This window comes from Hipposideros armiger, unplaced genomic scaffold (genome assembly GCF_001890085.2).
Source record: "Hipposideros armiger isolate ML-2016 unplaced genomic scaffold, ASM189008v1 scaffold_206, whole genome shotgun sequence".
In the NCBI taxonomy this organism is placed as follows: Eukaryota; Metazoa; Chordata; class Mammalia; order Chiroptera; family Hipposideridae; genus Hipposideros; species Hipposideros armiger.
The window spans coordinates 1,807,096-1,828,714 of record NW_017731556.1 but is presented as its reverse complement, the minus strand read 5'-3'; the positions used below and the strand labels follow the sequence as shown (position 1 = coordinate 1,828,714).

Sequence of the window (21,619 nt, the reverse complement as noted above, 5' to 3'; positions counted from 1 at the left end):
CTTCATTGCCTCTTTAAGGCCCTACCTCCAAATAAAGTCTGAGGTATTAGGGGTTAGGAATTCAACATATGAATTTTGGGGGGCACTCAATTCAACCCATAACAGTTTCGTAAGCACCCCAAACTTGAAATGTATGGTCCTTGGGTCTATGACCATTCTAGTATTTTTTAACTTGAGAGAGATGAAATCAGCATTCACTCATACGTCTTCACTTGCTCAACTGTGCCATTAGCCAACATCACTTAAGTAAATGTTGCTCAATGTTTGGGTCTGTTCTGGCTTCACTGATTTTCATTGTTTTTTGTGAGAGTCCCTCCATAGCTTAACTTCCTTCACAAATCTGTTAGTCATCCATTGTCTATATATAAACCATGTTTCTTTAAAGGGCCAGGGCCCCATGAGAGCCACATAGATTTTTTAAACCTGCATATGGCCAGAAGAAGAATGAGAGAACTCCTAAATCTCAAATTGTGAGTGCAAATAAGAGTGTGTTACCTAATTCAAATTCAGACCTTTCATTTGCCAGCGAATTTCTGGGAAAAACAGAAGTGACCTGGGCTAGCATATGTACCAAATCCAAGGTCCATTGTAGGAAGAGTCTGAAAATTATTTTTTAAATCCTTCCAGTAGCTCTTATTTATATTTTCCGGATCTATAGCTGGCAGAAGCCACTACATGCTTGTTATAAGACCAATAAGTAAGCTCCCAGAATATCAGTGAATTGCTTTTTTATGTATTGAGGTGCATGAGTGTGTTCTTGGATGAAATAGCCCTTAGGGGTGTATTATAATCTGGTCACACTCCTTTTCTCATTCCCTCATCTTTATCCCCTGAAAACCTAAATGAGTGCTCAGATTGAAGCTATCTAGTGAATCTCTCAAATTCTAGTGCTTAACATAACCAACTTAACTGCTTCAAGTATTATTTAATATTTCCTTCTTTGGACTTGCCTGATAAAATTCACATGCTTTCTATCAAAATAGTCACCTAAGAGAAAATTTCCAGGGGCAATAAGCTATAAAGACATATACTTACAGCATAAGGGATTTTTATCTAGAAAATCCAAGTCTACATCTTTTTTGTTTCTTTTTATCCCTTACTCCCTTGGACCTTCTGTAGACATGGCATTGCCTCTGGAGGTCTTCCTTGGCGAGGAGGAATACCGTAGTAACACAATACAAAAGTAAATAGAAATACAATATTAACGTTTTCTGTTAGCGCTGCCTCTCCTTCTGTTATGTGATGTCACACTGTGTCTCTAGAGCTTAAATTGTGCGTCTTGCCACTCTCATCAAAGGCTCACTGCATATGCCCTTGAGACATTTTTGACATTACTTTGGCCAGAAACTTTTTGTACCTGCTTGAGACTTGAGGTATCTGTCAGCTTTCAATGTCCTTTCTGCCTTCGGTCCATGTACGCATGCTTCATGATTTGTAAAAAGAATAGGGGGCTTTTTGTTTGATTACATCTGATGCTTTCCTCCACATTTCACTATTTTTCTTGTTTTCTCTATGTTTTAAAAGAGGGAAGAGAAGCAATAATACCGTTAATTCCCTCTCCCCTTTTTTAACCAGAAGTCATAACATTTTCATTATATATGTATGCACCTTCCCTAGCTGATGAGCTTCAAAAAACATATACAGACGAAATAATGAATCAGAGAGGTGCAGCTTCACTAATTTCTTTAACTCATATTTTTTTCTTGCCCACTGATGTTTTATAGTCAATATTTACATTTTCATAATCTTTCCTGTTATTATGAGTCACTTTCTGTTTTATAGTCACTAGTCTTAAGTTCCTGTTACGTTCCCCTCCTCGCCTCCTCCCCCATGTCATGTGCTCCTGTTTTCTCTCTCTCTCTCCCTCCTTCCCTCCCTACTTCTCTCCCCATTAATATTAAGAAGAATCCTTCCCAGTATCCTCCAGAAGTCTCCTTATGTTTTCCACTGTTTCTCTCTTACTCTTTCATTTGACTTTTTGTACCTATTTATCCAATTTCTACCTGATTTCTCACTCTAATACACAAAAATTCATTTTAAAGCAAAAAACTGATAAATGGCTTCTTCCCAGATGTAAAGTCATATTTACAGAGGATATGAATTTGGCTCTTTATAAGCATTTTAACCTGTTAAATAACAAACGTTTAACTGAGTGATTTTAGGGATCAGATTGGCTTTATTTAGTGAGTCATGAGTTGGGCAGACTCCCATCTAGCAAACAGAAAGGAGCTCCACTGAGCTGCAGAAAAGGAAAGGTTTTTTAAAAGCGGGAAGGGAGTGGGAAAAGGAAATTATTAGGAAAGAATGTGCGTTTCAGCCCTCCTAAGGGGAGTGAAGGGGGCCCATGGGCTGGATTACCTCACTAGTGCTGACCAGGTAATTCCATGTTGACCAGTTAAAAGTTACATTCCTGGGAAGCTGAAGCTGTAGTTAGCTTAAGTATTAAATCTTGGTTCACTGACAATGGACCTAGCACAAGTGACTCCATTTTGGGGCCTGTTGTCCTTATTTTAACAAGCCCAAAATATTTTTTTTAATCAACACACATAATTTTATGATTTTTCTTTTTTGGCATTTCTTTTCCCAGGGTTATTTCCCGCTTCCCTTTCCCTGTGCCCTTGTCTTTGCTGTGACCTCAGAGCTCTCCCCTGCCCCTTCTGTAGCTCCCCCCATAATCCCCCAGCTGCTCAGTGGGGTCTGGAATTCCACTATTCTACCTTTCTCACGTAAGGCTTTCTTCCTTATTAAAATGTGAGCCCTTCCTGGAGCAGTGCCACTGGGAGTCACCTGGAGAGGCCTCATCTTGACTCTTCTTATGGTGCCTGGCCTACAGTGAGGTGCCCAGCCTGAAGGGTTTATTACATGAGGAAGATGGGAACAGCACTGATGCCCAGGACCTGGCAGACATAGCTATACCTGTAGGAACCCTTAGTGTAAGAAGGTTCACCATATAAGCAAATGATTCATTACAACATTTGTGACTAAGCACCTTTTTCCATGTTGGTTGACACAGTCAGAATCCTAGAGCTCATGTTCAGACCCTCCTCGTGTGCCCAGAGAACCCCGGGCATGGCTCTCGCTACCTAAGGAGGAAGGCGCACAGCCTCTGTGAAACCTGCCTGTGGTCCCTCCAGGCCTCCTGGCGCCAACTGCCAGGTGGCTGCCAACCTCTCAGAGTGCCTCCTCTGCCCTGAGCCTTTTGTTTGTCAGCCAGAAGTTTGCAGAGAAAGCAATATTATTTTTGCTTCCTGGTGCAGGGTAAAAAGGCAACAGGCATAAATAGAAGGCAGACTGGCAGCTGAATTTATCACCTTTGCTCAACTCTCCCTGAAGAGCCCTCTTAACCCCGAGCTTTTCCTGATGCCCCCATTCTGTCTCTCTGTCTCTCTCTCACCTCAGCTGCAATGGTGGCAGCAAAAAAAGACACGGGTAGGTTATCTATTGTAGGATTTGTATTTTCTACACTAATGCTTCCTTCAATAACGAGGTTAATTGAGAGTTGACAGTAATTGCTTTATGCGGGCATGAAGCACTCAATATGATTTTGTGACCTGTGGACCTAACGTGTCTATTGCATGGACTCTCTCTAGCTCAAGGGTATATCAAAATAATGAAACATTCCAATCAAAGATAATTGGAGTAAAGTTTGGCTTCAGCATAACCTTGAAGTTGTTGCTTGAGTGAACGTAGCGTGTGTCATCCTGATTTGAGCAGATTCCCATAAATGCTAAGCTAGCCTTGGTTAGTAGCGCTAATGGCCGGAAACCAACACCACCCCCAAAGCCCTGCCACTCACTTTGCAGGCATAACCCATGGGAGGCTCTTCTTACCATGTGCAGTTTATTTCTGAACCCTGTCACCCTTTTAAAGCAGCATTATAACAATTCTGTGACATTATGTGGTCTGGAAGCACTGAAGCTTATTAGGAGCAATCAAACCAAGAATGTCTTTTGTCTTCTGTGAGTTTGTGGCCTTTTGCGCTGGCGGATACTCTTCTAGTTAAGAGAATAGGCTAAGGTTTCAACCAAAAAATAAACAATGAAGAAGAAGAGGAAGAGCAGAAAAAATAAATAAGTATGTTGAGTATGAAAATGCCCCTCTCAGAAATCCTCAGTGTGTCTCCAACTGCTATCCAAAGCAGCCCTTTTAATGACCAAAAAAACCAACCCCGCAGTCATGTGTTTTCCATTCATTCAAGTCTGTGTATCCCATTCGATTGCAGCTGCTCAGTCTGCATAATGAATGTAATCAAATGTCATCACCTCCCGAGTGTACCTTGGTCCTTCCTGGTAGTACCTTTAGTGTTACTTGGTTGCTCTAGACCAGATGCTGGGCTGCCACTAAACTAACCTTGGCCAGTCCTCAGGGTGAAGATGGATGATGTCCCTCCCTTAATAAAGAGGACGTGGGTCCAGGAAGGCCCTGGAAGTTTGGGTCTGTTCTTACCTGCAGTGAACATCCAGCATATAAGGAACAAACCATCATGTACCAAGATGAACTCTGAAATTTGGACTTCTTAGTAAACCATTTCTGGTGTCATAATCATGTTCTTAAAAACACTTAGTGATTATTTTATAGGCACCAACCTAGTCTAGAATCCTTTAAAACTTGTTTTTTTTCCTCATAATAGGGACTTGTATGTATAGCACCTGCTTCCTTAGGAAACATATGGAAAATGGAATTTTAAATCTCAAATGCAGACTCAAAGAAAAAGTATCCAGGAATTATTTTCAAAAAGCGTTTCTTGAAAGTCTTCATTTGTTGACACACTAGCTAACTCTAAGCCATCCTTAAGGAAAATTTCGCAATTCATGTACATTTGGATCATCATACCCCTGCAATTTAAAAGCCGTTATTTTCATTCCTGATTTTTAAATAACAAGTTGGTTTAAAAGGAAAGCAATCATATTAAGTAATATTAATTACTAATGTTAATGTCTGTTAATGGAAAGGTAATTTGATTCTATTTGAGATTGTAAATAAAAGCAAATGATTTCTGTTTTAATATCAAAGGGGGATTTTTTTTGAAAGCACATTGTTTACTTTATTCTACAAACTCTGGATTTAATTTAAAACTACACTTACTATCTGCTGATCCCCTCTTTATGAAAATTTCATGCACGTACCTACCTAAAATCAAACTCTTTTTCTGTGGTCTTTAAGCCTTCATTGATGTTCTAAGTTTCTTCACATTCCCTTTTCCTTTCTCTTAAGTTCCTTTGAAGTTAAACTATCTGCTAGGTCATATTTTTTGGTAAAAGCCTGCTCATTTGGGGGTTGAGTCAATCATAGACTTACACTCTTGCGCTGAAATGAGTGTGAGTTGAGTTGCCTAACAGGGAAGGTTCATAGATGAGGATTCATTCAAGATCAGTAAGCTCAATGGGCCTCTTCATCTCATAGCAGGAGTAATGCTCAGGAGACTGTAATTACCTAAATAGGTCAGTGGTCTTAAAGTCTTTTTTTTTTTATTGATCACCTTTTCAAAAGACCAAGGACATAATGTGATTAGACAGATGTACCTGATAGGGAACCATGTTGCTTCTCAACCATCTTATATATTCTTCTCTCTTAAATGAAAACCAAGGATTTTTCTGCCTAGGTGACCTATTTCATGTGTACACATTCATGCTAACTTAAAGTTTCTCAATGCTTGCAAGACAAATTTCTTCAATACAAAAAGTAATCTGACTTCAACAGAATTTTACTGTAGATGCTCACTTTTAATCACACTGCAGTGGAAAAACACACATGTATATCCAGAGCGTTCAAAGGACAGGTGTTCTAGTCAAGTCAATCATCATGTGTGGGTTCGTGGTGCTTACCAGGCAGTGAGTATGGGGTGCTAGGGGCCAAGACAGCAGTGGCTAAGAATTGATCTTGTCCTTCAAGGGTCTCTCAGTCTAGAGAAGGTGATTTTATAAACTGTGTCAGCAACTAAAAGAGGGCATGATGAGCAAAATACTACATGTGTCTAAGGCACAGAAGTAGCCCACAAGAGGAAGGGATTCATTTTGGTGAGTGGGAGGTCCTAGAAGGCATCCCAGAAATGATGATATATGAGCTCTATTTTGAAGAATGACTAAAAGCTTATTGGATGTATAAGTTAATGGTACTTTCAGATACGAGTAACAGAATACCCCCAGATATCCACCTGGCTCACTTTTTTCACTTCAATCAAGTCTCTGCTCAAATGATTACCCGTTAGAGAAGCTGGCACGAATAGCCTATATACATTAGCCTCCCTTTATTCTCCATCCCCTTAGCTGGCTTTACATTCTTCAGAATGATTGCCGCTACCTGGAACATTCCATGTCAGTGCTCTTCTTTCTGTAGCGTATGTCTCCTCTGACTCGGTGCATCCCCTGTGAGGGCAGGGAGATTGTGTATTTGATTTCCTGCTGCAGCGCAAGCCTCAGGAGCAATGTCTCAATAACAGTGTTTGCTGCGTGAATATCCAACCAACCGGGACTTAAGCAATAAAGATATTCAATATTTCACAAAACAAGAAGCCAGTAACCAGGTAGTTTCAGAGTGGTATTGCTTAGCATTACCATGTGAGACTTAGGCGTTTTCTATTTTCCACTTTTCCGTCTCCAGAGTGTTGACTTGTTGTCTTGGGAGTTGCCACCACCAGTCTCAGAGGCTTGATAAACACCAAACATCACATCCTTCGCAACCATGTTCAGGGCAGGACGAGGAAGAGGCTCTGTAGGTGGCTGTCCCCCAGTGTTTGTCTCTTTATCAGGCACATGAGTCTCTCCTAGAAGCTCTGACAGCAGAAATTCCCGTAGGTCTTCTGGTGAGGACCGTCACGTGGCTGGAACCTCAGCAAGCGAGGCTGGGAAAGCACAGCGGGGTGAGGTCGCCACGGGGGCTTGAACTAATTATGGTTCATCTGTATGGGCTGGGCGCATTGCTCCCCAAACAAAATCAGGAGTTTCCGGAAATAATGAAGAGTAACAAATTTTGAGAATAACAAATATTAAGTGACTAAAAACTAACAGGATTTTAGGTAACATTGTTTGTTTCTCTATATTAATACAAAAAATAGATGCAGTACAACGAGGAGACTAATCATGAACATTTTGTATCTTAGCCATGAAAGGCATATTTTTTCCATTTATTCTCTGCCAATGCTGTTTTTTTTTTTTTGGTGCATTTTCATCAGTATCATCATAAACAACTAACCTAAATCTGACATTTGAAGTTCTTCTCAAAGAAGTCAGCTATGATACGCAATTGACCCAATGGTTTATGTCCAATTTCTGAAACTCCCTGTGAAATTTGGAGCCAGAGGTGGCCCAGCTTTCGACCACCGATTCAGGTAGGCAGACAGCCGGGTTGGGTTGTTAGTCAAATCTTCCTCCCGTAGCCCCCTAGAAATTGTAGAGAATTATCAGGCCCTGTGTATGATTTCACAAGAGTTCCCACTCTCTGGGCAAAAAGGCCACAAAAATATCTCAGAAAATGAAGATATATTCTTTCTATATTTATACCTGTAAGTGAAATACATATTTGAAATATGTGATTGAGAAAAGGTAGGCCTGATCTTCAGTATCATTAATGTGATGCATATTATAAAATAGACATAGAACTTCTGTTCTCAAACATGTGATCCCCAAACCAGAAATCTTTTGTATGCCCTTGTCGGGGGGACCAGGAACAAGGTGCAATATTAGTTGTTGATTAAAAAAATGAAAAAGGAACACTATTCATTTTCCTTCTTCCTTTTCTGCATGTGTCCCTATCTCATGATTTCTGTCTCTCTGTCTCTCTGTCTCTCTGTCTCTCTGTCTCTCTCTCTCTCTCTCTCTCTCTCTGTTACCTCTCCCCCCTTATCTGTCCACCCCAATCATCTTCTTTGTAAAAAGAAACAATGATTTGCTGTGTGGGTGTTCCTGAAATTACTACAGTCCCTGTGGGCGTTTTGAGGTAACTCTTACTTGTTTTAGTTGGATCAAAGTGTGCTGTGTTACATCAGCCAATATCAAAAGGAACATTTCCCCCCCAGGAAGGAGCTAGTAGACTTTCCACCTACACAACATTTATTAACTTTCAGTTGTGTTCGTGCAATTACCATGCTGATAGCTCGCTTATTTTACCACAAATAGCCCGTCCTGGATAGGACTTTCATTCATCACGCCTTTTTATAACCCTCTGAGGAGCAAAAGTGGAGGCATAATTCTGACTCTGGGGGATGTGTCCCAGAAACACAGGTGGGAAGACAAGGAGATGGCAGACGGTGAAGGGAGGGCGTAAGAGCCGCCACACTTCACAGGCAGCCCTGCTGGCCCAGCACAGAGTCTCCTAAGCTCCTCTGAAGGGCCACTTTCCAGAAAGTTTCCCTGTTCAGAACGTCTCTTTATCCCGTAGGTTACGTCCGTGCTTTGTTTACACATAGGAACAAGCCCAGTAGGAGTCTGGGTATCGCTGTCAGACTGTGTGTGACATGAGGAGAAGGAAGGGAGTTGTGTCGCAGAGGGAACCAGGGGGAGCCTTCCACCGCAGTCTGCCTTCCGCTTCCCCCGTGTCTCCACCCCTTGGTTCATCCGTCACCAAGGGGAGACGGGGAGGGATGCGAAACAAGAAAGCATCCTGAGCATAAATCAGTGGTGTGCATGGTGGGAAGGCATGGATGGAGAGGCATTTTCTGCACCTGTCTTTGTCATCTCACCCCTTAATCTTAGGAGGGCCCCTCTCCCTTTTCACCTACAAAATTAGAAGGACCAGCTTCATACAGGCACAAATAACTAGGCAGAAAGAAGCCTCGGTGCTCCCACATCTAGAGAATTACATGAGGGTTGGCCGAGTGGCACAGTTGGTTAAGAGCTCGCTCAAGAGTTTGAGCTCTGAGCAACAGCGGTTCAATTCCTGGCCTGGACTGAGCAGCTGCTGAGCTGCCAACAGGTGGCAGGATGGCTCAGCCAAAAAAAAAAAAAAAGGAAGAGAGTTACATGAGCGCGTGCATGCCTAGGGGATTGCTGTCAAAATGAGCATTGAGTCAACAAAGGAAAAAGCCCCTAGAGCCATTGATATAATAACAGTCTTAGCATTCAGAAATGCCACTTGTACCTCCTTCCCCCCAACATTACCATACGGTTCTAAAGAGGCCACCTCATACCCACAGGCATTTGCCGTTGCCTTTCTATTCGGCTTTAACCGGGCTAGAGGGGTTCCATTTACGCTTTCTGAGACTTCACACCATCTCCCTTCCCACAAACAACTCAAGAGGCTGAAAAAGCTAATAATGAGAGCTAACTTTTGCTCCTTGCTACTGTGAGACAGATGCTGCTCAAGGCTTTCCTCCAATGATTTAATCCTTATTGCCCCAACAGGTAGGAATTTCCATCATTCCTGCTTCACAGAAGATGCTTTCATTTTACAGTTTTTCCGACGCTGTTCCCCCTTAACGCGTCACTTTCCTGAGGTCTGCGGCTAGTAAATGGCCCAATCAGGACTGGAAGCCAAACACCCTAACTAATGGAGTGCTCTCTCTTAGCAAGTACGCTGAACTTTTTGACACACCAACCCTAATTTTGCTTTTCGCCATTCGCCTGATAGACATTTTCATACATAAAGTCTGAGCTGACCACAATTTCTAATTATGAAAATTCATCAAAATAAGAAAGGGAGTTATACAGAATCTGGATCAAAAGTTGCTGATTATCTTTTTCCTTGAAGCTATTTAACAAGACTCTTCATTTGTGCTTGTTCTTTCTCTTTGATATATTATGTCACACCACACAGCAATGGTTTTATACAGTTTTACAAGCCAGTTTTTAAAGTACAAATTTTTGCAAGAAAAGAAAATCTTTCCTGTCTTGCCTTTCTCATTGCAACAATTGAATACAGATTTAAGCTACTACACATTTTCCCAATATGCTTATTTTTAATATGTGAAAATAAGGTTTTATCAGTAGAATTAACTACATTTTTAAAATAGTTACTAAATGTATCCAAGATTATCTGTAAATCAGCATCTGGGCTTCCTGAGAAGGCATAGTTCATAGCTACACAATTGCAAAAGAATGTTTTTGACAACAAATGATCCAATACTGGTACATTCTGCCTGGGTATCCTAACAAATGAGCTGTGCCCACCCAGTGAAATATTTTACTAAGAATGCCTACCTGAAAGCTGTTTTGTTGTACTCTATCAAGAGAGTTTTAGTTCAAATATTTTCTTTTTAAATTTATAATTTATCCCCCACCTATCTTTGACAAGGATTTGGGGTCATCTAAGTCAAATCAGGTAATCCAAGTGGCACAGCCTACTCGTATAAATAACCTTGCCTATTTGGATAAGTGTCTTCTATATTATGTTGCAGGATACACAGAGGAACGTTCTTACGCACTTTATCTTGAAAAGAGAGGCAAGCTGGGAAAATGGGGAGAAACCTCCAATTCAAGCAAACGTCAGTTAACATTTATTGAGTGCTAAGTGCCAGTCAGCATGTTAAATCCTATCACATGATTTCACTTACCTACAAGGAGATCTTATGTAAACAAGAGGCAGTAGACACTAGGACGCTCACTGGTCCCTACAGGCTGTGATGCCAAAAAGAGGACTTGGGGTCACCGAGGGTAAGAAAGCTGCCACCACCCTAGCCACAACAGCCGCTTCTTGCTTTGCCGTATTGGACCTGGTCAGTGATGTGTGAGGAATGCTTTGTGCTCGAAGAGCCTCAAGTGAAAAGGTAGTAGGGGAAGAGAAAGAAAGAAAGCTTTATGGGTGAAAAAAAATCATCCATACGAGATAAATTTTTGGAGGGGTCTCCTGGCTTTTTTTTTATTTTTGCAAATCAGCATCAAAACAGATGTGTCTCCCCAGTCTTGGCGCCTTCTCAAACTGCTAATTCTCAAACTAATTAGTTTAGTATAACCTCTTGACTCTTAATCGAAGAGGAGGATTCTTCAGCCACACACAAAACTCCATATTGGTTAGCAATTCTATATAAGGAGCCCTAAGTGGATGACAAGGGATTCAGGTAGACCAAATTCAGGTAGCCAAGAGAAAAACCCTGAAGAGCTGTGAGGCAGGCAGACTGCTGAGGTTCAGGCTGCATTAGATGCACCTCTGACCTCTTTGGGTTCCAAAGATGGCCATTTGCTTCTTGAGTCTGTCTGCTTTATTTATACAGCATAGATCATCACAGAATAATTTAAAAGGCAAAAACGAAAGTCCACACTAACTTCCACACTGAGCATTTATTACTTTTATAGTTAAAAAAAAAAAAGAAACCACAAAAAAGTATTAGATAAGCTCTCACACAATACTCACATTTGGGGAGAAACAATCACAATTATATTTCCAAATGTATTCTCATTTATAGATATTCATGATCTAAATCTAAAGGGTAAATTGTCCATAGAGGGAAAAAGAAGGAAGATTTATATATTGTTGATATGATATTAAAAACACACTAACCCTCCAAAAGCTCTTTTCCTGTTGCAAACTTTGCACAGAAATTGCTACATATTTTCCTAGTTTATTTATGCAGATAATCTAAACAAAACACAGAAAACCTTAGCCCCCTTCCTCTCTTCTCTCCATAGCAATTCAGAGGCAGTGAGGTGGCCATTTGTGGGTGTCCCAGTGTGCTGTCCCAGCATTCAAGTGTCATGATAGCCCAGGACCAAGATCCAAACACTGTTTTGTCAGCCTATTTTGAGGTAATCCTTCTCTCAGTAAGTGAACCCATGCTAACTAAAGTTTAGCTCAGAAAGATAAGCAATTAATACTGACAGAGATTGTCAGGCAGGCTGGAGTCTGCGTTAGCTCTCCCTAGAGGCAGAACAACTCTGAAGAAGATGAAGGGTAGCCTGAAGATTTCTGGGTGATACTCGTGTTAAGTTGTCAAATGACTAGTCTGATGCATCCTTTTGCACTGTAGTGATTGACTTTTTGCCTAAACCAGATGCTACTTTGGGTGGCCAGAGGACCCTGTCCTCTGTACAATGCTGGAGACACATCCCTGCTGTTTTATACCCATAGCCACTACCCACGATGATGGTTCCTCTTCTCCTGTTGACATCTCCTTCTTGGACAGGCTGTGGTTCACTTGATTAGGCTTTAGTTTCCACTGTTCCGGTAATATTGTGGTTGGGCCATTCTGATACCGAATACAGAGAGTGCCAAAAAATGTATACACATTTTAAGAAAGGAAAAAAAAATGTATTAAAATTGCACTGATGGGAACCATTTTGAGCACCTCTTGTCATTGCAGAAGTCAAACACGACTTGTATTCATCTTTTGCTATTGGTATATATTGAGTATTACAATGTTAATACAGCTTTTTTCTTTCTTAAAATGTGTATACATGTGTTTGGCACCCTCGGTATGGGCAGTCATTCACACAGAGCCAACTAACATAAGAGGCGTCTACAAAAGATGCTCTACTTACTTACTTAATTAACTTTTATTAGATTCGCTTAAATGAGATTTTCCAGGTGGTAGCTTTAAATGCAAGGTGCAGTTAGCTGGATGTCTGTCCTGTGTGTTTATAGCTGCCCTGTGGGTGTTCATTTTAATGTAATCCTGTCTATAATGTCCTTCTTTCTCATCTAAATGCAGAGCTATGGTTCCAGCAGGATGTTTCCTCACTGTCATCTTCTCTGCCGAGGGTCATTTCTCATCACCCTTACACTAACGGGGTAACCCTCTGGGCTGCTAGCTTTATGTGGGAGCCTCAAGGTGGCTCCCCACGCGGGGCGGTCTTTCCCTCCTATCTCCTGACTCACTTGGAGCGTCATAAGAGAAGCTCAGAGGCACTGTGGTTTGATGGCTACCTCCAGAAGGAAAGCTGGCCTCTGTGCTTGCTGATCTCAGTTTATTTTGACATCTGCAGTTTCACTACTGTTTGTCACATAGTGGTTTATTTATGCTTTGTGTCTCCTGGATATGTTATGAAACAACAAAATCAAGGTCCTATAATGCGATATACACATCTAAGAAGGAGATGCACACACACACACACACACACACACACACACACACACACACACACATGAACATATAGACATATATGTGTGGGTGTATACATTTTTCTATATGTGTGGGTGTATACATTTTTCTTTCTTATATTTGCCAGAAGAAACACTGAAAGGATAAAGAAAATATCCCCCACCAGCTGGTAGCCTCAGGAAACACTTGTGTCCCCCAAATGACATGAGAATAAGACATGAACCTATTAACTAAACTCTGAGTAAGGAAGAGAACATGACTCCAAGGTTTAAGACAAGACCCCGATAGCAGTTAGGACCAGCAGGTATTCCAAGTCAGGACTGTTTCTCTGTCCAGTGGATATGAATTTGCCAGAGAGAACATGTACCCAGTCAAATAATCCTTGTTGAGATGCTTGAGATCCCACTGAGACAAAAATGGTTCTCCTGACTAATTCTGCATCCCCTGCTACTGTCCTGTCGCTTTGTATGTCACGATCAGTCCAGAGGACCCACTTGGAGATATTTCTCCATATGTGACTGTGTTTCTTTTCCTTTCAGTTTTTCTAGAATGTTTAACCAAACATATTCCTCACCCCATACTCATTGAATTCCTGCTGTAGGCAGGCCTTTCTGTAGGACCCGGAAGTGAACTAGTCTTTGGCATTCAATTTTTCTTTCATTCAAGTATTAATTTCTTTAAAAGTACGCACTACCTACTGTGTGCAAAATATTTTTTTTCAAAGGTTAAAGGCATTGGTTCTGGGGTCCCCACTATCTGGCCTCACATTTTTACTGGCTACTTATTAACTTTTTAACTCTGGGAAAGTTACTAAAATTCTCTAAATCTAAGTTTCTCCATCTATAAAACTGGAACAGTAATAGTAGCTACCTCAAGGTAGCTGTGATTCTTAAATACGATGTTGCTTGTGAAGCCTGTAGCCCATACATAGTAAAGATGTAAGCCTGTCTTCATAAAGCACTGGGGAAGATTACACTTATATAATATTAATATTCTCCAAGTGACACAGTGTAGCAATGAAGACCCGTGGTTACCAGGAGTAAGGCTGGGTGAAGGTGTGACTCCATGGGCGTAGCATTAGGGAGTTTCTTTGTGACGATGCAACTTTTGTGATCCTGATCTTGGTAGTGGTTGCACAAATGAATGCATATGGTAGAATTTAATAGCGCAATACACTCCCCAAAAAAATGAGTGCATGTAAAAACTGGTGCAATCTGAATAGGTCTATAGTTCAGTTAATAGCATTGTACCAATATCAGTTTTCTGGTTTTGAAAAATGTACCGTGCTTGCATAAGATGTTATCATTGGGGCAAGCTGGGTGAAAGCTACACAGGAACTCTCTGTATTATTTGGCAACTTCTTGAATCTTTATTTCAAAATAAAAGTTAAGAAATAAAAACTGTAAAGTACCAAGACAGATATGATGCTGCAACAGCAAGGAAATAGACTGGTCCTTGTTCTCAGTTTGCATTCCACTGGGAAGAGAAATCAGTAATTACACTGTCGATTATTTAATCATAATTCTGCTCAGTGTTATGAAGGAAAAGCATAATGTGCTATGACAGCATGTGCAAGGGAAAGGGGCCCAAGTCTGGGGCGACTCAGGTGAGGCTCCTTAGAGGTTATGACATTTTTGGTCCTGTCTGTATGGTAAGGATGAGCTGGGAGGGGTGGAGGGAGGCATTCAGGCAAAGGGAGCAGCCTGTGAGGGGGCTTTGCAGACAGAAGGAGCCTTCCGGCAGCTTAGAGAGGCCAGCAAGCTAAAGGACACATAAGAGTCAGAGCCAAATGGGCTAATGTTATAAGCAGAGTGCTGCAATGGGTCAGTAAAAAAGCAATGCCTCCTGACAAGAAGTTGGAGGGATGGGGGAATGATTGCACAACAAAAATAACACTTGTGCACTTGAAACCTATATAATTTTACTAACCAACGTCACCCCAAAAAATTTAATAAAATTTAAATTAAAAAAGTAACACTAGAGAGAGCTTGGATTTTGAAAAAGAATTGTAATGAATTTCAAGCTGCAGTTATAAAAATCACAAAGGAATGGATACTTGGAAGTGTGTGGTGAGTTTGGGAACTATATGTCGTCCGGGGATTGGGTTCCTGGAAGAAGCTGGAAAGGGACTGAGAAGAGAATTCAGCCAGATCACCAACGGGACTTGTGACTTGATTCTGCAGGAAAGGGCGTGGGGGGCATTGGAAGTTTCAAACTGTGGCGTTCTTAAAAGTTTTAATAAGATAACTCTGAAGCCAAGATAAAGCATACATAGAATTAAAAGAAACTGAAGCCAGTCGTCTGGCCAAGAGGCAACTGAAACAGCGAAAGATAGTGACGGAGTGGCCTGGAACTGGGATAAAGGCGGTGGGGCACTGGGAGCAGGGAGTGACACAGGAGCCTTTGTGGGAGTCAGCTCCACAGGCAAAGCTGACCGCAGATCCAGGAGCTTTGTTTCTGGTCATTTATTACCTGACGCGCTCATATCAGTGCATGACGACATAGGCATAACATGTCCATTGCAGCACGGCTGGAGATTGTGATCGTTGGAACGACTGTACATGTCCATTAGGGAGTGTTCAGTAGATTCTGGTGCATAATCCTATAGAGGGGTTCTAAAAAGCACTAGAGAAAAGTGGGTTGTATCCCTAAAATATTTTTAAATTAAACCATTGCAGAAGACTAGGTATAGGAGGATCTAATTTTGTAAACTAACATATGGGATGCATTTTACGTTCATGGAAAAAGATACCGAAGGATACACTTACCCTTTGGACCATGGCTACCTCTGCAGGGTGAGGGTGCAAATACATTTTTTTTAAAAGATTTTTATTGGGGAATTGGGGGGATGGGAACAGTGCTGGGGAATTGGGGGAAGGGGAACAGACAAGTTGCTGTCATTTTGTTCTTCAGTCTAGTTGTGGAGGATGTTGCTTCACGGGCCCAAGTTGGCACCATCATTGCACTCTTCCCGGGCAAGGCAGATCAGTCGCCAGCTTCTGGACGGCTGCTCATGGTGGCTGCTGGCCGCTCACGCTGGCTGCTGGCTATACACAGTAGCCCATGGCAACCCACTGCCGCAGGGGCTGCAGCCAACGCCGTCACCGGCGACTCATGGCAGCCCAGCTCCAGGTTGAGCTGTTGTTCAGCATCTTAGCTGTGGAGGGCAGTGTCACTGGCCCTCATATGTGGGATCCGAACCGGGACCCTCTGGCATCCCAAGCCAGTTCTTAACCATAGCGCCACTTGGCCGGCCCAACAAATACATTTCTTTTACTAGAAATGTTTTCATGTTTTAGAATGTCTGTCGATTGCGCTTATACATGAATGGCATTGTCTTAGATCCGGTGCCGCTGGAGATGGAGGGAGCACTTGGGAGATACACCTGTTAGGAAGGGAGTGCTGGGTAGAGGGAGAAGATGCCCCACATCGCAGTTGTAACTGAGGCACCCTGGGAGCTCTACAGCTGGGATGACCCTTTAGAGTTGCCCTGAGTTGAGGCAAAGGGCTTGGGTCTTCGTATCCTTGCATTACTCAGTCACTGGGTTTGGACTGCTCTGGGGTGGGCAGAGCAGTTCCCTGCAGCTGAGGGCAATTCCCAGTGAGGGATGCAGCTGACAATGGTTGGCAACCGATATTCCCAGCAGATGGGGTATGGGTGCACGGGGCCCTGAAGATGGGACCTGGGAGATGCACTGCAGTATCCATCATAGCTATTGGAAATAAGTATGAAATTTATTTTCTAACTTTGCAGACCTTGCTTAATTACCACAGCTTTGCTTTCATGAATACAACTGTAAAGGAGGAAAAACGATCTCAGTGCAGAATAAAATTCAATGCAATGAAGCCTTTTTGGTTAAAACGTCTTAGCAATTAGGAATAGAAAGCGATTTATTTAACCTGATGAAGGGCACTTTCTCTAGCCTGCCCTTGCACGGAAGGTGTGGCCTCCCTGTGGGCCAGGCCCCCACGGTCAGCGCCCGTTGCACCAACTTGCATGGGCCCAAGGCCCCAAGGCCCTAGGCATCCGTCTCCTTGCCCACAATACACTGAGCACCCGATTCTAGTGTTGGCATTTACCTCCAGGGCAGCCCCAGCTTCTGTGCTTACTACTGTTCTAGGGCTTTTTTTCCCCTGTTCTTTTTCTGTCTGCACGATTTTTTTTTATGGTGCCTAGTGATTTTCCTTCCTTTCTCATGTGTTCTGCAATGCATTTGAAAGTACATTTGTCGTAATTTATATAGGACCTAGTGTGTCACAGCAGGAAGGTTCTTCAGTGTATCCAGTCCACAGTGCTGCTTGGAAAACGAAACCCCAACTGTCTTTACCTAAGGCATTTTTTCCTTTTCACTGCTTATAATGTGACTTGCAGTTTGAAGCAGTTTTATTTTTTTATATATTTTTTATTTTTAAGTTCTGTCCATTCACTTTTATCCTCTTCTGTTGCTTTATCTTCTCTTCTTTCAGTCTCAATTTTTCTTCTTTGACCTCTATGCTTGAGTGGAGAATTATTTGATCATAAATTATAAGTATCCTGGCATAATTTTTCTGGTTTGCATTGTTCAGTTGCCTTTTCTTTTTTTTTTTTGGTCATGTTGCACTTTACCTTTTCCTTTGTGTGTGTGTGTGGTATCTGTGAATACATTCCATGCTATTTCTTTTCTTATGATTACTCATCCTTAAATTGGTCTGTTCTTCCTGAGCCAGCTGTTTGTGAAAGGCTAGAACTGGAGACAGGCTGAGGAACTGAGCTGGGGCAGTTTGAATTTCCAAATGTTTTCCATCACCTCCCTCCCGTGAAGAATGGCTTCTTTCTGGACTACACTCATTTCGCTCTCCTTGCCTCTTTGGATCACAACCCTTTTGTACAGCGACAGGAAGCTTGGCCTCTGCCAGGTGAGCTTGAGGCTGAGCATTCAGGCGGGTTATCATGCGGCCTTTCTCGTTTACCTCAACAGACCCACGTCCTGCTTCTTGAAGAGATGACACGCTGGCCCATTTTCACATTTCACACCATCACTCATGACACCTGAAGCCAAGCAGCGGGGAGGACATTTCCCCAGTGCTCCCACGCACCTCAGCCCTCCCGTCCCAGCGAGGATCATGCGTTGTCCCTCAGGGTGTGCCACCTGTGGCGACCTCTCTGTTCTGCTTGCTCAACCAGAAAGCCCTTGGATCTTGTTTCTTCCAGCGGAGTCTCCCTCTGTCCTGGTTCAATTTCCCTAATACTTGGCAGCCTTTTTTCTTTTTAAAGACTTTATTTTTTTTATTGGGGAACAGTATGTTTTTCCAGGACCCATCAGCTCCAAGTCGAGTAGTTGTTTCAGTCTAGTTGTGAAGGGCGCAGCTCAGCTGCCCATGTGGGGATCGAACCGGCAACCTTGGTGTTGTGAGCACTGCGCTGTAACCAACTGAGCTAACGAACCTCCCCTTAGCAGCCTTTTTAACAGGTGATGTTTGGCTTCGTGTCTGTTCCTCATTTTCCTTATTGTGGGTCGATTTCAGGAAAGAGAGCCTTTAGTCTTCCATCTTTATCTAGAACTCCAGAGGAGGACTATTTTAGGATATAGAAGACCTAAACAGGTGAAGGAGAAGCTAACGCATAGGAGATCTGAGAAGGGTCAGGCGGGAAGAATAACCTTGGAGAGAAGGGCATAGCTTCCTCACTGACAGGAGGACAAAAACACAGGGAGACTATAAAAGAGAAATTTTAGGCCAGTGGGAAGAAAATTGAAGGTGTAAAAGGGAACTTGCTTAGGAGAAGCAGCAATCCACTTTTCTTCATTTATTCAGCGCTTGTTTTTTGTTTTGTTTTTTATCATAAACATGTTCTATTCCTTGCAATGGCGAAATAGCAAAGAACAAGACAGACGAGCGCCTGTTCTCAGTGACTTCACTTTCTCATACAAAAGCCGTGCCATGAGCACGTGAACAACAATAAAAAGAGGCTATTTTTTTAATCAGGGTCTATGATAGAAAATAAGGGAGCAGTGGCATCACTGGCGAGGCATCCGTGAAGAGGTGATGTTGAAGCTAGATCTGAAGGAACAGAAAATCCACCCCCGTGAAAATGGGGGAAGGGCGTTCATGGCACAGAGAGTAGAAAATGCTATGGCCTTGAGGCGGGAAAGAGCTTAGGAGTTTCAGGAACAATCAAATTGCCAGCTGGAACTTAAGAAACAAGAGAGAAAACGGTACAGACTGAGGCTGGAGAGAAAGGCAGGCACCAAATCATACCAGCACTTACAGAAGCTGGGTGTTTATTCTCACATTATTTGTGCAGCCAGAAGCGCTAAGGAAGGACCTAAATGTAGATATGTGAATAAACTATAAATTCTACCAAGAAGATGATAGTCGAAAGAGATGTAAAAGGCATAACATCAACATGTGCTTTAGAAACTCTCTAAATGAAGATCCTAGTTGGAAGGCAGTTTGAGCAAAATGCATTCCATAAAAGATAAAATGTTACAGCCTCATAATTATAAGTAGAGGAATTCTATGTCACACTTGTAGGAATGAGTACTAGAAACTAATTGCCCTCTGGAACCAAAGATACTATAACATTTCAGAGGGCCCGGGGCTCCACGATGCGTTTGTTAACTTGAGGCTATGGCTGAGGGAAGTCATCCAGGATTAGAGTACTTGTGGACTCAGGATCACCTAGCTCTGGAAAGTGAGAAGACAAGGGTCGTGTCAAAATGAGACATTTACTCTGTGCACGGGGGGCCATCTGAGACATAGCCAGCTAGCATCCAGCACATGCAACATATTCTCATGCTTTGTGTATTTGGAAAGAAATCACAACTGGAAACATGTCCAAATAGTACCTCTCAGCAACAGTATGACCATGGAAATAACTGATGGGAAAGCAAATCATGAATAAGAGATCTGGAAGCAAAGTAATAGAGCCCCAAAACAACTTAAATTTTTTCCAATCAGTTTTTGGTAAAGTCTGAGTACAAGTAGTAGATTACTTGTAAAAGGGAAAGAGATTTCATAGGATCATGTCATGCTGACACTGAAGACTTTACAGATATATTTATTTATTTCTTCCTTCTCTCCCTTTCTCCTTCCCTCATTCCACAGTAAATGTTTGAGATCATGCTAATGGCCTTTCTGGACCAATCTGTAGATAAGTGACTTTTCTCTTTAGCCTCCATTGTGGTGCTGTGCTATACCGAAACATGCTTTGCATTCTAATCTGTTTGACTAAATTCCAAAGAATTTCCCTCCGTTCAGTAAAGCTTCTTCTTCGAAGCAAACTAAAGCTAGGTGACTTCAGCTTCTGTTAGACTCCGTATGAGAGACTCCTTACAGAAAGAGACAAAGTGTGACTCCAGTTTACTTTTGCATCCATTTCTCATAGTTCCTTGGGTTCATATGAGGCCTCAGTGACTTGCTGTAACACAAGTATTTTGTCTGGGAAGCCTGAAGGACTGGAAAGTGACGGTGCACCTTCCACTCTCAGTTCAAGTACAGTATTCTGGTCCTGGCAGCTGAGAGGCAGCAGGTGTGTGCTGAGGACTAGCTGCCCATTGGTCCTGGCTGCACAAGGAGCTTCTTCACAACAGTGAGACGTTTCAGTATCATCCAGCCTGTCCAAGAGAACCTATTTTTGTTTCATATCCGTGCCCTGGTAGTAGAGCTCAAAATTATTTTCGGTTTGCTGATGACCATACCATCAAGAGGATATCAGCACAGGAAGCCAAGGAGCTACCATCTGTGCTGTGTTTATATCTCAGGAACTATTTAGAAGGCTGGTTACTCAGCGATGCCTCTTGCCCTTCTAGTGTTACACTAAGAATGGTGACTTACACTTTCTTGAAAGTCATCCTTATAATAACCCTTATAATTCCCTCAACAGATGATAAAGGGTCCAAGGATAGGCCAAATTGTGCTATGAAGTATTGATCTCCCAATGCTTTCCATGTGGTAGGGACTAATGATTATTCATAGTCAACAGAAAGTAACTCTTATCCTTGGGGTGTTGGTAAATGACTAATAATCGGCTCTCCCAGGAAAAAGTACCCGATCAGTAGCATTGGCTGATTTCCATAGTGGAATATTAAGAACATCTTTATAAATTCAAAAACTTAGATAACATGGAGAAATTCCACAAAAGGCAAAAATGAGTAAAACTTACGAAAAAAAACAGAAAACCTGAAAACTCTTTATCTCTTAAAGAACTTGAATTCACAATTAAATCTCACAAGAAAACTTAACAAGTCCAGATAGCTGCACTGGAGAAGTATATCAAATAGGTAAAGAAGAAATAATACCAATCTTGCACAAAGCCCTTCAGAAAATAGAGGAGGGAACACTTCCCAATTTATCTTGTGAGGCCAGCATTATCCTGTTACCAAAATTAGAAAAAGACATTATGAGAGAAGAAAACTAATTACAGGTCGATATACTTTATGAATAAAGATGAAAAAAAAATCCTAACAAAATATCAGTAATTTGAATCCAGCAATATATAAAAGTTATAATACAGAATGACCAAGATTTAAAGGTTGGCTTAACATTTAAAAAAAATCAATTGATATAAGTCATCATATTAACAGAAGAAAAGAGAAAAACTATTATATATGGTCACCTCAAGATACACAGCAAAACTATCTGGAAAAAAGTCAGCACTCATTCATTACATAA

The 21,619-nt window shown here is 41.8% G+C and overlaps 1 protein-coding gene across 1 annotated transcript in view; it reads left to right on the top strand.

Moving 5' to 3' along the window:
- AIG1 (androgen induced 1) overlaps positions 1-21,619 on the top strand; it is a 182,925-nt gene that overhangs the window by 14,056 nt on the left and 147,250 nt on the right. The gene's annotated exons all lie outside the window — the stretch shown is intronic.